The sequence below is a fragment of the Acomys minous genome, assembly GCF_964271855.1.
Source record: "Acomys minous genome assembly, chromosome: 7".
Classification (NCBI taxonomy): domain Eukaryota; kingdom Metazoa; phylum Chordata; class Mammalia; order Rodentia; family Muridae; genus Acomys; species Acomys minous.
Genome location: NC_140488.1, coordinates 54,397,187 through 54,410,855, shown reverse-complemented (window position 1 = coordinate 54,410,855; position 13,669 = coordinate 54,397,187). Strand labels below are relative to the sequence as shown.

Here is a 13,669-nt window from a genome sequence, read left to right as displayed (position 1 = left end):
CCACACAAGAATCTAACTTTTTCTTTTCTCTGCCATCTGCTATTCAGTTAATATGTGTTTGGATTGCTTTATGTGAAAGAACTAACAGCCTAACATTCTGGCTCTCTTTGCTCTTATGTCTTCACAATGCCTGGGCATTTCTAGATAAAAGAAATATATTCTTTTTGTATGTGTAACTGAAATTTGCTTCAGTTCACTGCCCTGCTAAAACAGAATGCATTCAAGAATTAAAAAAAAAAAAAAAAAAAAGAATCCCATCCTAGAGTGGTGCTTCATGCCTGTATTCCAAACACTCAGGGAGCCTAGACTTGAGGCCCACCACAGACTCAAATCCAAACTCAGCTACATAGTGATTTCCATGCCGCCCCATGCTACAACGTGAGAACCTGTCTCAAAAAAACAAAACCAAAGCAAAAAGCACAGGAAGAATAAGAAGCATGTGAAATTTTGTACTTTTTGTTTTTCATTAATTTTTACTTCTGTTCCACTACACTTAACACAATAGTTCTGTTGCTTAGAGTTTTTCTTCATATATGAATGTACTTAGACCAGCCAAGGGATGCTGTCAACATTTTAGACACAGTGTGATTTAGCAGAGCTCTAGAATAGTTTCATCTTGAAGGACTGAAATTCTATGCCCACTTCACAGCAAACTCTCTCTTCTTCCTCCACCCAGCCTCTGGAAATTGCTATCATTTTTTATAGACAACCAATCATCCTGTTAATATAATTCTACAAATTAAAACAATCTTGGAAACTTTTTGTGAATTTCTTTCTTTTGGTGGGGGGTTAAGACAGGGTTTTTCTGTGTAGCTTTGCCTGTCCTAGACTCCATTGTAGACCAGGCTGGCCTCGAACTCAGAGAGATCCTACTACCTCTGCCTCCCTGAGTTCTGGGAGTATAGGCATTTGGGATGTAATCTGAATACATTATAATTGTTTTAAGATATATATTTTATATATGTGTAATAATATAAATGTATATGTAAAAAGTAATAAAAAATTGAAAAAAAAGAAATTCACCAAAAAATGCTGGGCATTGTGATGAACCTCTGCACTCCCAACCATCATATTGTTTTTATTTATATTAATTTAACTACTTTAGATACTTCCAAAGGACCATTGTTTTACAAAGGAATGAAAACGTGTAAGGGAATCTGGAAGACCCTCCACTAATGACAAACTGAGACTGAATTTTTCTGTTGTAGCAATTAGTCCAAGCTTCATTACTACTCTCCAGAAATCTCTGTATAACATTCAGAAACCTTCTCCTAGCATTGTTGCAGAGTCGGTATACAATGTAGGTGTCAAAGTCTGCCTCCTGGAAATCCTTTTATGTTCCACCACTCATTGAAACATAGAAACACACACACACATGCATGCATGCATGCACTCACACTCTTCCTATAGAAGCCAAAGCAAAGTATGTATATACTGATTGCTAATGAGAGAAAAACAAAATGGAATAATCTGTTTTGAACTTACACATATCCATGAGACTATTTAGAGCTCTAAGTCATATTTTGGGCTTTTCTGTTTCTCTACACGTGTCCATATATAAAGGTAATTTTTGCTTATAGTGAAGAGAAGCACATAAAATCAATCCTTCCTTATACAGAGTACAGTTATTTTTAACTGGGGTGCGGTATTATGTAGCAGCCTTATAGAACTGCTCTGTCTTATAGAAGTGAAATTCTGAAATGACTGCACAGCATCTGGAAAGCACTGTTCGCCTTTCTATGACTTTGACTGGTTTTGATACTTAATGTAAATGAAATTGTATAATATTTGTTCTATGTAACTGGCTTGTTTACTTACTGTAATGTTCTGACAGTCCGCCTATGTTGTCACATATGGCAAAATTTATCTTCTTTTTCAAAAACAACTTGAGCACTTTTGCTGTATTTATTTGTCAAATGGCCCACTTGGGGATGGGGATTTGTAATACTGAATTGTAGAGATTCTATTCATGTTCTTTCAGTTTTGACTAGTAGCTTCAAATTCAGACTTTCAAATTACCATTTCTCATCTTTACTCATCTGAAATGTCAATGAGGCAAGGAAGCAGAAAGAACCAAGTGTATACACTGACATAGTGTTCCAATCGTGAATGTATACTACAACGTCTTCATGCTTTCATTAGCTTACAGATACCTCGGTAGAGGCTGTATCTTAAACAATACTTCAGCGAACATAGGAGGGCAAATGCCACCTCCACATCCTTCCTTTTCCTATCTTTTTTCAGTCAAAGATCTATGAATAACACATTGATGATGAAAACATATGATTCGTAAGAACACATATTTTTTGAAATATCAAAAACACCCAGAGACAGCAAACACATTAAAGAAAGATCCGCATTCCCACTTTTTATCTATGTCACAAACAACACTACTGAAGTGATTTTGTTATTGTTTATTTTGTTTAAGCAGAAAATTTTCACAGCTATGTTTTAATCTCTCCACTAAACAAAAAGGAACATAACCTTTGGAAATAATGTTGTGGTATTTGAATAGATCCTTTCATGTACAAAATCTTAAAAATATCTTCAGAACTAACTAATGTCATTTCATACTAAGTCATATTAAATTTATATCAAAGAATATAGAACTCACTAATAGCAGAAAAATAATTTACTCTTCCATATATACATGTATATATATGCATTTGTATTTTGTAAGCCCCAACTGTATTCAGCCTTGATGAACTGTATTAGGAATATTACAAAACGAATAACTTTCAGAAAAGTTAAATTAGAAATTCAAATAAAAATTCTCTAGTGAAAACTCAGGCTCTGAGTTGGACCAGAATAAGCTATCATCTATATTGAATAGATTTAAGGAATCATTCTGAACTGTTTGACTGCTATGACTGGTGTATTATATTAAAGCTCTTGATATCTTGACATACACATCCTGTCAATTATACCAAAAGCTATAATAACTGAGGAAGACATCATAGTTAAAGTAAAGGTTATTATAGGCTCATCTAGTATCATTTAGATAAGATGATAGCATAAATAGATTCTGATAAATGAACCTAGGTCTTCAAAGCTTAAGGAACCAGGAGTTAGAAGTTTAAAGTCAAGGGTGACAAACAGCCTAAATTGAAATGAAATAAGAAGCCTCAATAGACAATTGAGTTATAAAATGTAAAGTTGTCCTTCAGTGAGTGCCATTATTTTATTTTACAAGAACATGACTATCTTTAAGCAAGTTTTCTCTAGGATAAATTCTCACTGCCAGGGATGTAGTAGGTTCGTAAGCCTGTTTATGCCACCAGCTGCCTAAATAATCTAAAATAGAAAGATTATATAAGTTAAAGAACCAGTTTAAGTAATACATTCTAATGTTTCCATTTGCACAAGATCAGTGTACCTTCTAGGAATGTAATTCACTTACTAGAGGGTTTGACTAGTATGCAGGAAGCCCAAGTATAATCCACAGTACTAAATATAACTGGATGTGGAGGTGTACACCCCTAATTACAACAATAGGGAGTCTAAGGTCAGAGGATCAGAAATTCAAGGTCACTTTCTTCTATAGCAAATTTGTTTCTTCTATGGCAAGTTTGAACCAGCCTGTGCTCTACATTGTGTCGTGTGTGTGTGTGTGTGTGTGTGTGTGTGTGTGTGTGTGTGTGTGTGTGTTGTATACAAATGTGCCAGGCACTCTAGATTGTGTCTAGTGTGTATGTGTGTGCAGATGTGTGTGTGTTGTATACAAATGTGCCAGGCACTCTACATTGTGTCTAGTGTGTATGTGTGTGCAGATGTGTGTGTGTTGTATACAAATGTGCCAGGCACTCTACATTGTGTCATGTGTGTGTGTGTGTGTGTGTGTGTGTGTGTGTGTATAGATGTGTGTGTGTTGTATACAAATGTGCCAGGCACTCTACATTGTGTCATGTGTGTGTGTGTGTGTGTGTGTGTGTGTTGTGTGTGTGTGTGTGTGTGTGTGTGTGTGTGTGTGTGTGTGTGTGTGTGTTGTATACAAATGTGCTGGTGTCTAGCCTCAAAATGAGAGTTAGGGCTTGAAAAAGGATGGATGCAGACCAGTGACGGAGGAATCAAATGCAGGACAGCATTTAGTTTTGTTGTAAGAGAGACGGACAGAGTGAAAACACATCTCATTATGGCTTGACCTACTCCAACAACCCGTGTCTCTCACAGGTTTTATTTATACACAAAATCATTTCCTCAAAATCTTTAACCATTGATTGCACAGCTTTTTCAAGATACCGTTTTTCTAAAGTCTTTCTTGATTGCATAAATATATTGAAATAAAAGAAACAAATTGAGCAAACAGCAAATTTCATAAAAACTAAAAATTAACATTATGACTAAATCAGTTTTCTTTTAACTCATTGTCTTTTCCTTAAGATTCATGTCGAAAAGCCTTGTGGTTACAGAAATGCTAGACAGAATGCCCCTATTTGAATTGGACCCTGTTTTAGTTTGGCACCGAAATGATTGAATCAGAAGTTATTTCCTACTACCTGTTACATCAAACTTACCTTTCTACAGCAGTCCAATTTCTCAGTCCCTTGTTTAATTGTTTCTTTCCTCTATGTTTCTTTTATATTTGACATAAGATCACCATTCCTTTTCTTTGAATCTTAAAATATTGTGTAACTCCTTGTTTTAAGCAAAGGTGGTCTAGTCATTGTTTTTCTACAATATAAGAGAAGTTCTGATCTGACAAGCCTGTTCTGGTGAGCAGGTAGTTCATTGGTTTCTTCTGTTTCTCTGACATGAACTCATGTTTCAATACGATTCACATTTTTTTTTTACAATTCTGTAAAGTATAGAAGATTCCTAAAGCTGGTTACTTTGCCTTCAGGAAGGTATCTAGGTTTGCCATTGTATGATCAAAATCTTTTCCTGTCCATAGTAGTTTTTGTTTCTGAAGCTGAACACTGAAACTTAGTGATTCTGTCGCAGTTTGTCAGCTTCTAAACTTTACCTAAGTTTTTCTTCTTTAATAATTTTCCTCAAATCCTCTGTCTCATGCTTACCAATATCACTTAATAATAATCTAAATATGTATCTAAATAATAAGTTTGACAGAAAATTCAATTTTCTCCATAGCTGTTTTCCCCAGGGAACTTCAGTTACTTTCATACTTGTTAGCACCTACTTTTGATACATTATCTCTGCTCTAGCTTTCAGAAAGAGGTCTTTAACAATGAGAAGTGTAAGTACAAGGAAAAGTTGTATGGCAAATTTCCACCAAGAGCAGTGAAGGGTCAGTCCAGGTTATCCAATCACTGTAACTTTGTTAAGCAGTGACTTTAGGACACTTGGCTTCACCACACATATATGGCTCTGGAGCCATCTTTGTGTGTGTATGTTTGTGCTCTATACAAATGTTCTGTTTCTCTCTTCTGAATAAAATCTTTCATGATGCTCACCTTTCCCAAAATGACTGTTTTTCATTTTACCTAGGTATTTATGCAGTCTGGTATTGTAAAGCTTGAGCTAACCATGAGGAATTTCTATAGTGATGTTTTGTTTTGTAATGGAACTGTGAAAAATGAGTCCCACAGATCAATCTGCCCATACCAAAGGGGGCAAAGAAGGGATCTAGATCTGGCACAATTGTTAAGGCTTTATAATGCATATGATTGTTTTTTCCCACTTACTCACTTAGTTGGTAGTTTCAGTTACAAAAATAAAATAAACAAGAATGGCAAAGTAAAACCAGATTTTGAAGGTATTAGGTAAATAAAAGAATATGATGGAACTATTTACAATTCAGTATTAAAATCACCAAACATGAAAAATGACAACAAATATAAGGAAAGTATTCATAAAATAGGGGTGGGATTAAGAAAATACAGTGCCTAAGAATTCAAAGAATTATATTAAAGGTCACAAAAACTCAAATATCTATACATGTATTTCAGATTATATCAGATTATATCTGAATATTAAAACACACAGAAATTGAAGAACAAAAACAAGGAGTGATTTTGCTATATTCGGTCTCATGTTTCCAAACAAATTTTGTAATTGTACATGGATGTGTTTGAATCTGTAACATTTCTTAAAATATTTTGTACCATAAGCCCCTAACATTGTTAACCATCCAAAGCAAGAAATTCAATACCACAGAGGCCTACCTACTGTTTGACCAAGGTCAGAGTTGCAGCACCTTTTGAGTTACTAGAAATTGTAAGCATAAACTGCAGAATCTGATATTTTGCAGTTAGCTAGACTTACAATTCCAGAATATTCCTTATGAGGAATGAAGGAGCATATCAAAGACAATCTTATTTGGACTAAAGGAGTGTTCCTTGAAAAAACATAAGTGCAATGCATCTAAAATTCTGAGTATAAATCAATCATCATCACATCTTGTCATTATCAACTTAAAACATCTATCTAGACCTAAAAACATCTTAACCCCTAAGTAATTAATCTTCATTGTAAAACTAAGCTATCTGGTCTTCAACTCCATCATAGACTTGAGAAGAAATAAACTTGATTACCTGAGTATGTCGGGAGTGCAGGTTAGTAGCTTCCCAAATGAAAAACTAACACAGTTTTCTACCTGAATAGTCACCCATCACTCTCTATAACATTGGTGCATCATCTCCAGCCTTCTGGGCCAGTATATCTGACAGACATATTTGTGAGGCAGGAACTATTGAGGACTTGCTTGCCCTGTCTTGGAAGAGTTTGGCTGTTGACTCTGCCTGCATCCAAACTTGTCCTTGTTTTAGGCTGAAATCTGTCTGTGGTAGAAATGAGAACCTTTTGCCCAGTGGCTTGTTTGCCACATTTGAATCCATCTCTAGAAGGAGGTTCTTTGATGCTCATCATCCTGGGTGTTGTCAGGAGTTAACCTGTCTCATTGTCAATGAATCTTTAAAGTAATAAAAAGATTTTAAATGCCATATTCTGCCCGTCTCTGGGGTTTTTGAAGACCTTATCTTTATTTAGAATCCTATCTATCTGTTGCACCTAAGATGTATGTTCTTGTTATAAAAGTAGACTAGCAATTGACATGACCCTGATTTAATCTACTAACATTTAATTTGTATAACTTATTTCTCCTAAACAGCTTGCTATAGCACTTCAAAGCATTGGTAAACCTTGTATTATAATTGACTTATATGGGTACAACAACTCATATTAGAATACATATAGTGCTATATCAGAGGGTTAAATAAAGTGGGACGTGTTAAACATTTAGTTAAGTACATGGATCATTGTCAGAGTTCACCAAATACCCATTTCTTTACTGCTGCTCAGCCATTGTCTCTCCCTTCTAGTTGATAAATTCAGTGAAGGATAGTTGTGTCTGACAGTTTCCTTTCATTGTTCTCTACATACTACTGAGTAATTGTTATACACTATGCCCATCTGATAAATTACTATGAGAGCAGAATGAGAGTTAAGATTAGAGGTAGAACATGTTCTAATTAATGCCTATATGTGCATATTAAGAATATAAATCTATATTCCAAAATATGTCAATCTCAAACACTTATAATTATAATTCTTCTGTAATTCTAAACACAACTCTTTATAAGCCCATGTTGGTAGTTACGAATTGCTTACCATCTGTGCATTCTAAAACTACCTCTTATTCTATGTGATACATTTGGTAAATAATGAAACATAGTCATAATTATAATAGATATTTACATAATGTGTAATCTTCATATGAGTATTTATGAACTAGCAATAAGACTTAATATCACTTGGACAATATCCTGTGTATCCTTATACTTATAATTTTTGGTTGTGAATTTTAATTGAGGTAGACTTTTTGGTGTGTTTGAGTTCAAGTTGTCTGAGAGATACTTCCTTTAGACTGTTTAATGACATTTTTCCCTCAGGAAAAAAAAAAAAAAACAAAACTCTTTTTAAAAACACTCATGAAATCTGGTCCCCATTTGCTTCATTAACTGTTTCCTCTCTTCCGTTTGCTTCATGGGCTTTTGTAGACATTACTCTTTTTTATGTTCCTAAACTGATTAACACCTCCCTTCATTTCTCTCACCACCCTCAGTGTTCCTTCAACTGACTCTTCAGGTTTAGTTCTCAGCTTAAAATCCATTCTTAAAGATGCATTCCGTTCCTAAAGATGTTTAGTGCCGCACTCCTTTCTCATCCAAGGTTTAGTTTTATTGTATCCAAATGCGCATTTATTTGGCAACTTATGGTTTTTTTTGTTTTGTTGCTTGGTTGGTTGGTTTGATTTTGGTTTTGTTTGGTTGCTTGGTTGGTTTTGTTTAGAGACATGGATTTCCTTTGCATAGCCCTCGATGTCCTGGAATTTGCTTTGTAGACCAGGCTGGACTTGAATTCATAGAGACCAGCCTGTCTCTGCTTCCCAAGTGCTGGGAATAAAGGCATGTGCTACCACACCCACCTGCAATTTATGATTTTAACCACTTTTTTCATTTGCAGTTTTCAATGTAAATTGCAATTATTTTTTCAAAGTAAATTGTTACCTATAGGACAGCAATGACTTTAAAAATTGATAACTCTGTTTTCACTCTCAAAAATATACTTGGTGCATAGTAGGAATTTAATTGTGTTTGCATAAAGGAGTGAAGAAATGACTCTCTGGAGTACCTAAGTGAACAGAGATAGATTGTCGGCAGGCATGGTGGCATACAGCTTTAATCCCAGTACTCTGATGGTGTAGGCAGGTGAATCTCTGTGAGTTCTAGGCCAACCATAACTACACAGTGAGACCCTGTCTCAAAATAAAAGCAAAGCATAAACACAGATTGTCTTCAAGTGAAGATAGAAAGAAACACAAAGACAAAGAGGAGTGAATAAAGAATAGAGAAAAGGAAGAGTACATAATGGACTTCTCTTTTTATAGAAGCTGATTTTAAAGCATTTTAAAAATACTAGATTATTCTGTCTATCTTTGGAAAAACTGATAGTTACAAAATGTTTATATCCCTCTGGTACTATAAATGCTTTCTATATTTTTAAAACTTGAAACTTGTGCTCAGCATCATTAATAGGCAATCTTCTGTTATTCAACTGTCCTCTGTCTCCATTTTGTAATAAGAGTCTTAAAGAAAATTTGTTCTATAGCTAGAGCTATCATGGAGTATTACAGTAAACTTGAATACTGTCCATATTATTGTTGTTAATGTTTCATATTTTAAAATATTTTTTGAGATATATTCACCCGACAATACATAATTTTAATTGATTTTCAACTATTAGTGACTTAATATTTTAACATTGATTCTTTGAAATACTAATTTATGACTCAAAATTATTCAAGTTACATGGAAAATTCCTCTTTGTTTTAGCATTTAGAGGAGTTATTTAATGTTAAAAAATTGGAAACACTGTCTATTTTTAAATAGAGTTTACATTTATGACATCCTTTTATTTAAAAGGGCAATTATACCATGTTGCTAACTAAAGCATGTGTGAAGGTTAAGTGGATCTCAAGTTGATTTTTCCATGTTCTCCAACAATCCACCAGTGATGATATTTAATATTTCAAGCTTTTATTAAAATTGTAAGTAACTAATGTACTACCTACAAAGATGAAAATTTTAAGAACTGATTTGACTCAATTAGCCATATGATATATAAACTTTATCACCCCCAATGCTCTGCTAATGCTCATTACACTTACAATAAAACAATTTTACTCTAGTAATAATTACTCTGTCCATCAAAGTTAAGCAAAATGAAAAACAGTTTTCTCTACCTCGTCTAATGAAATGGTTCTATGTTTCCATTTGGAGAGCCTTCAGGAATTGGTAGGTGGGTATAACTACCTTCAGCAGCTAAAGATAAATATAAAATGTATATAAAGTAGAAAAAAACAGTTTTCTTTCTCTATGTGTACTAGAGAGGAAACATGGATTTTTAAGGTTGTATTTCAAGTCCATATTGTTTTGTATACTACAAAGGCATATGCACTATATAAATTTATATATAGTCACTATTTCAATGAGTTAATATGAAAATGCATTTGTGTACTTACTATGCATATTCTATAAATTAACTTTTCAGACTCATGATTGAGACCCAATTAGTTTTCAGATTAATAATATACTAATATGGTTAGCATCTACTACAATGATATGGTTAGCATCTCAATTGCAAATGGTTTAAAATGCTAAACACACATTTAAATGTTCAAAGCACATTTCTGTGTGGCAGAACTTGATACAAGTTTAGTTCTCAGCTCTTTAAGTAAATTTTATGCTTAAAAATTCAGAAGGTTTTTTGTTGTTGTTTTCTTTCTCGTGTTTCTTTATTTTTGTAGAAGGAGTTTGAATAGGGGCTGTTGAAGGGAAAGAGGTTTGGAATTACTTTTTCACCCTCTCATATTTTATTCTTTATGTTTTGTATCTGCCCCATGTCACCACGTTATGAGTATATGTAATATGGCATTCAAATAACCATGAATTTTCCGTAACATAAAAAGTTCACTGCTTTTCCAGGGTTCTTCTCTAAATACTTTAGGATTTTTGAATGGATGAAAGAGGCCACTCTATCTTTTCAGCGCAGGGGATTCTAATCCTCATAGATCCCTACTCTTTAATGTTTTAGAGCAATGCTTACTTACTTTTCTGTGGCATTCAACCAATGTATCTGGGCATTCAGGAGCAAAGGCTCCTTGGTGCTGTCATTCTTACCAGTTGTCCTCATATATGAGAGAGCTAAGGTAAAATTATTACTATAGCTATATAGTGTGTCCATCACCAATCTTCCCTATATGCTCTGTACATGGCCATCTGTTCCTCCTTGAGTGTTCCCAACCCCACCTCAGAGCAGACTTTCTCATCTAGTCAAATGATCTACAGCATATTTTCTAAAGTCTGTTATCCTCAATCTTAAGTAATCACATGTAAGAGGAACAGTTTAGATCTCTACAAATGAAATACATTTCTGACTATCTCTATAGACACGTACCAGTTAAGGTGATATTTACTTCATATTATAAATAAATAGAAATTGGCAAAGTTGCCCCCTTGACCTTGGACCTTTCTCTGATCCTCCTGCCTTAGCCTCCCTAGTACCTAGATTTTGTGTCACCCATCACACACATCAAAAATATATTGTGTTTTATTAGTGTAGAAGAGGTCTGAGGACACCTTGAAAGAGTTGGTTCTCTCCACCCAAGTATCTACTAGAGAAACATTCAGGTCCAAATATGCAACTTTAATCAACTCCCAACAAACTTAATTAAAAGATCTAGCTCTCATGTCAGGTGCTATTGCTGTATATTCTATACTTAGAAAGGTGAGTGGCTTCCATTTAATGCCAAAAGTTTAAAACTCTCATAGTGGAATTTCTTTTCCTTTGAGAAAATGTTATTCTGAAAAAAAATAATGTAGAATGTAATAGAAATCAAGGTACATGGTAGATGTTAAGTCATAGAAAATTTCAATTGAGGATGGCATAATTATTTGGAATATTAGGTTGTTGACCTTTTCAGGGTAGAAAGACTAAGGATTTAGACATTATTGTATCACTAACTAGTACCAAACCATATCTTGCATTAGTCGTGATTCAAAAATTAAATTTCATAAGTAAAATAAAGGCATGAAAAAAGTAACACTGTACAGAAAGGGAAGTATAGTTTTCGTTCTTTCTCTTTGTTTATTTTGGGTTTCATTTTGTTTTCCTTTCTATGTTTGTTTTTATTTGATTGTGTTCTTGAGGCAGAGACACACTGCATAGCCATGGCTGGTGTAGAATTATCTTTGTAGACCAGGTTTGCCTCCAACTTACAGAGATCCACTAGCCTCTGCTTCAAAATATATGCCACCATGCCCAACATGTTCAGTTTGGTTTTGTTGTTGTTTTCTTTTGTTTTATTGTTTTTAATGTGGAGTCCCACGTAATTTGCTGGAGGGATTGAGATTGTGAAATATTTCAGCACTGAAATATGTATCCCTTTTAGAGAACAAAAGGCTGCTTTCTATTTTTTTGTTGCAAAGATAAACTATACATAGAATTTTCTGTCTTCTCACTTTGGAACATAGAATTTCTGAAATAAGTTTTTGGCCTATAAAATCAAATTGGTAAAATTGTGTATCACTATATAAGCATGCTTTAGTATCCAAAAAAGTATGTTAGGATAAATGAGGCATATAAGAACCTTGCCTTTTTTGTTAGTTTTGACGTTTTCACTGGTTTACAAATGTAGAACGTCATAAAGCATACCTTTTACTAATTTACATTGCAAATAGATTACACATATAAATGACCTTTGCAAAGTGTTTCTGTCTAGTAAGTTTCTGGTATGAATCTATATGTTTTTTTTTCTTTTCCTGAGATATGGAAACAAAACACTCTAATTCTGTGCACAGAAATAAAGATCAGTGTCTTATTTCCACTCCACTGAAATGAGATGTTTAATATGAGCATAGTCTTAAAAGTAAAAATCATATGGTAATACTTTTCAATGATAAAATCAAAATAGATATGAAGCATGTGCATTTTATGAAAAAAGCAGTTAGAAATGTATTCTTTCTCAGGTCTGTTAATGTCAAAATAGATTTGAGGGTTGAATGATTTAATGACACTTGTTAGCAGAGAGTTAAGTAGCATTAAAAGGATCAGAGATAAATGACAGCTCATTTTCAAAATCGTGGTATATGCTGTAAGTGTCAGCTAAAGAGTGATTTTCCAGAAATGGCCTGGTCTCTGCATTGCTTCCTTTAGAAAAACAAAAGTGATGCTACAATCAAAAATACATTTGGACCCATGTTACAATTTTACTTTTGTGATCACTAGTCATTTTTAATGAACATTACTATGATTTTTAAATGTTGATTTGGCTTTATCCTTTCTTTATAATTATTCTCTTACTTTTCTCTAAATCATTCTTAGGAATTTGCATTCAACAGTTACCTAGCCAAAGAGAAAACACCAGAAGCAAATACTCTAAAATATTCATCATATTTATTCCAGACTTAAAATTTTTAGTCAACATGTTTATGGTTTTGTATTTATTAGTCATAAGAGGTTTATTTTTCAATTTATCTTCAATAGTTCCAAGATAGCATTTAATAGAGATAGGTAGGTAGGTAGATGATAGATAGGTAGATAGATAACAGACAAAATATTATATGTTTTAATTTTGGACTAGGTCATGCTATGTAGCATAAGCTGAACTTAAATGCATGATTATAAGCATCACGACTGGCTATTTACATTTTATGTGACATGAAAGATGAAATTAATGAAAATGCCAAGGAGCAATTAGAATATATTTAAGCTTAGGTTTAATGAAAAATGCACAATCATGGGGAATCATTAATGAGAAAACAAAAGGGTGTAAAGTGGAAGGATTTTTTCTTTTTTAATTATATTTTATTTTACATATACATTTATATTATTACACACATATAAAATAAGATGCCTGCAGCAAGAAGGACCATGAAACAAGCAGGAATTGTATAAATGTTATATTCGTAGTGTTTTGCCTATTTGTATTTGGCAACCTTGGAGAAAACATCTTTCCTATCTTGGTGAGTCTACAACTCTGAATGTAAATCAGTATCTTTCTATATAGGGTAAAAGACCAGATAGTTGAGTTTTACAATTAAGCTTAGTTGTTTAGGGATTAAGAAGTTTTTAGGTCTAGATAGATGTTTTTAAGTTGAAAAGATGAGATATGGTAGACATGGATTTATATTCAGAATTTTAAATGGGAGGA

General features: G+C 33.6%; 1 protein-coding gene across 1 annotated transcript in view; it reads left to right on the top strand.

Annotated features, from left to right (window-relative positions):
- Positions 1–13,669, top strand: part of DIAPH2 (diaphanous related formin 2) — a 696,864-nt gene that overhangs the window by 484,669 nt on the left and 198,526 nt on the right. The window lies entirely within an intron of this gene.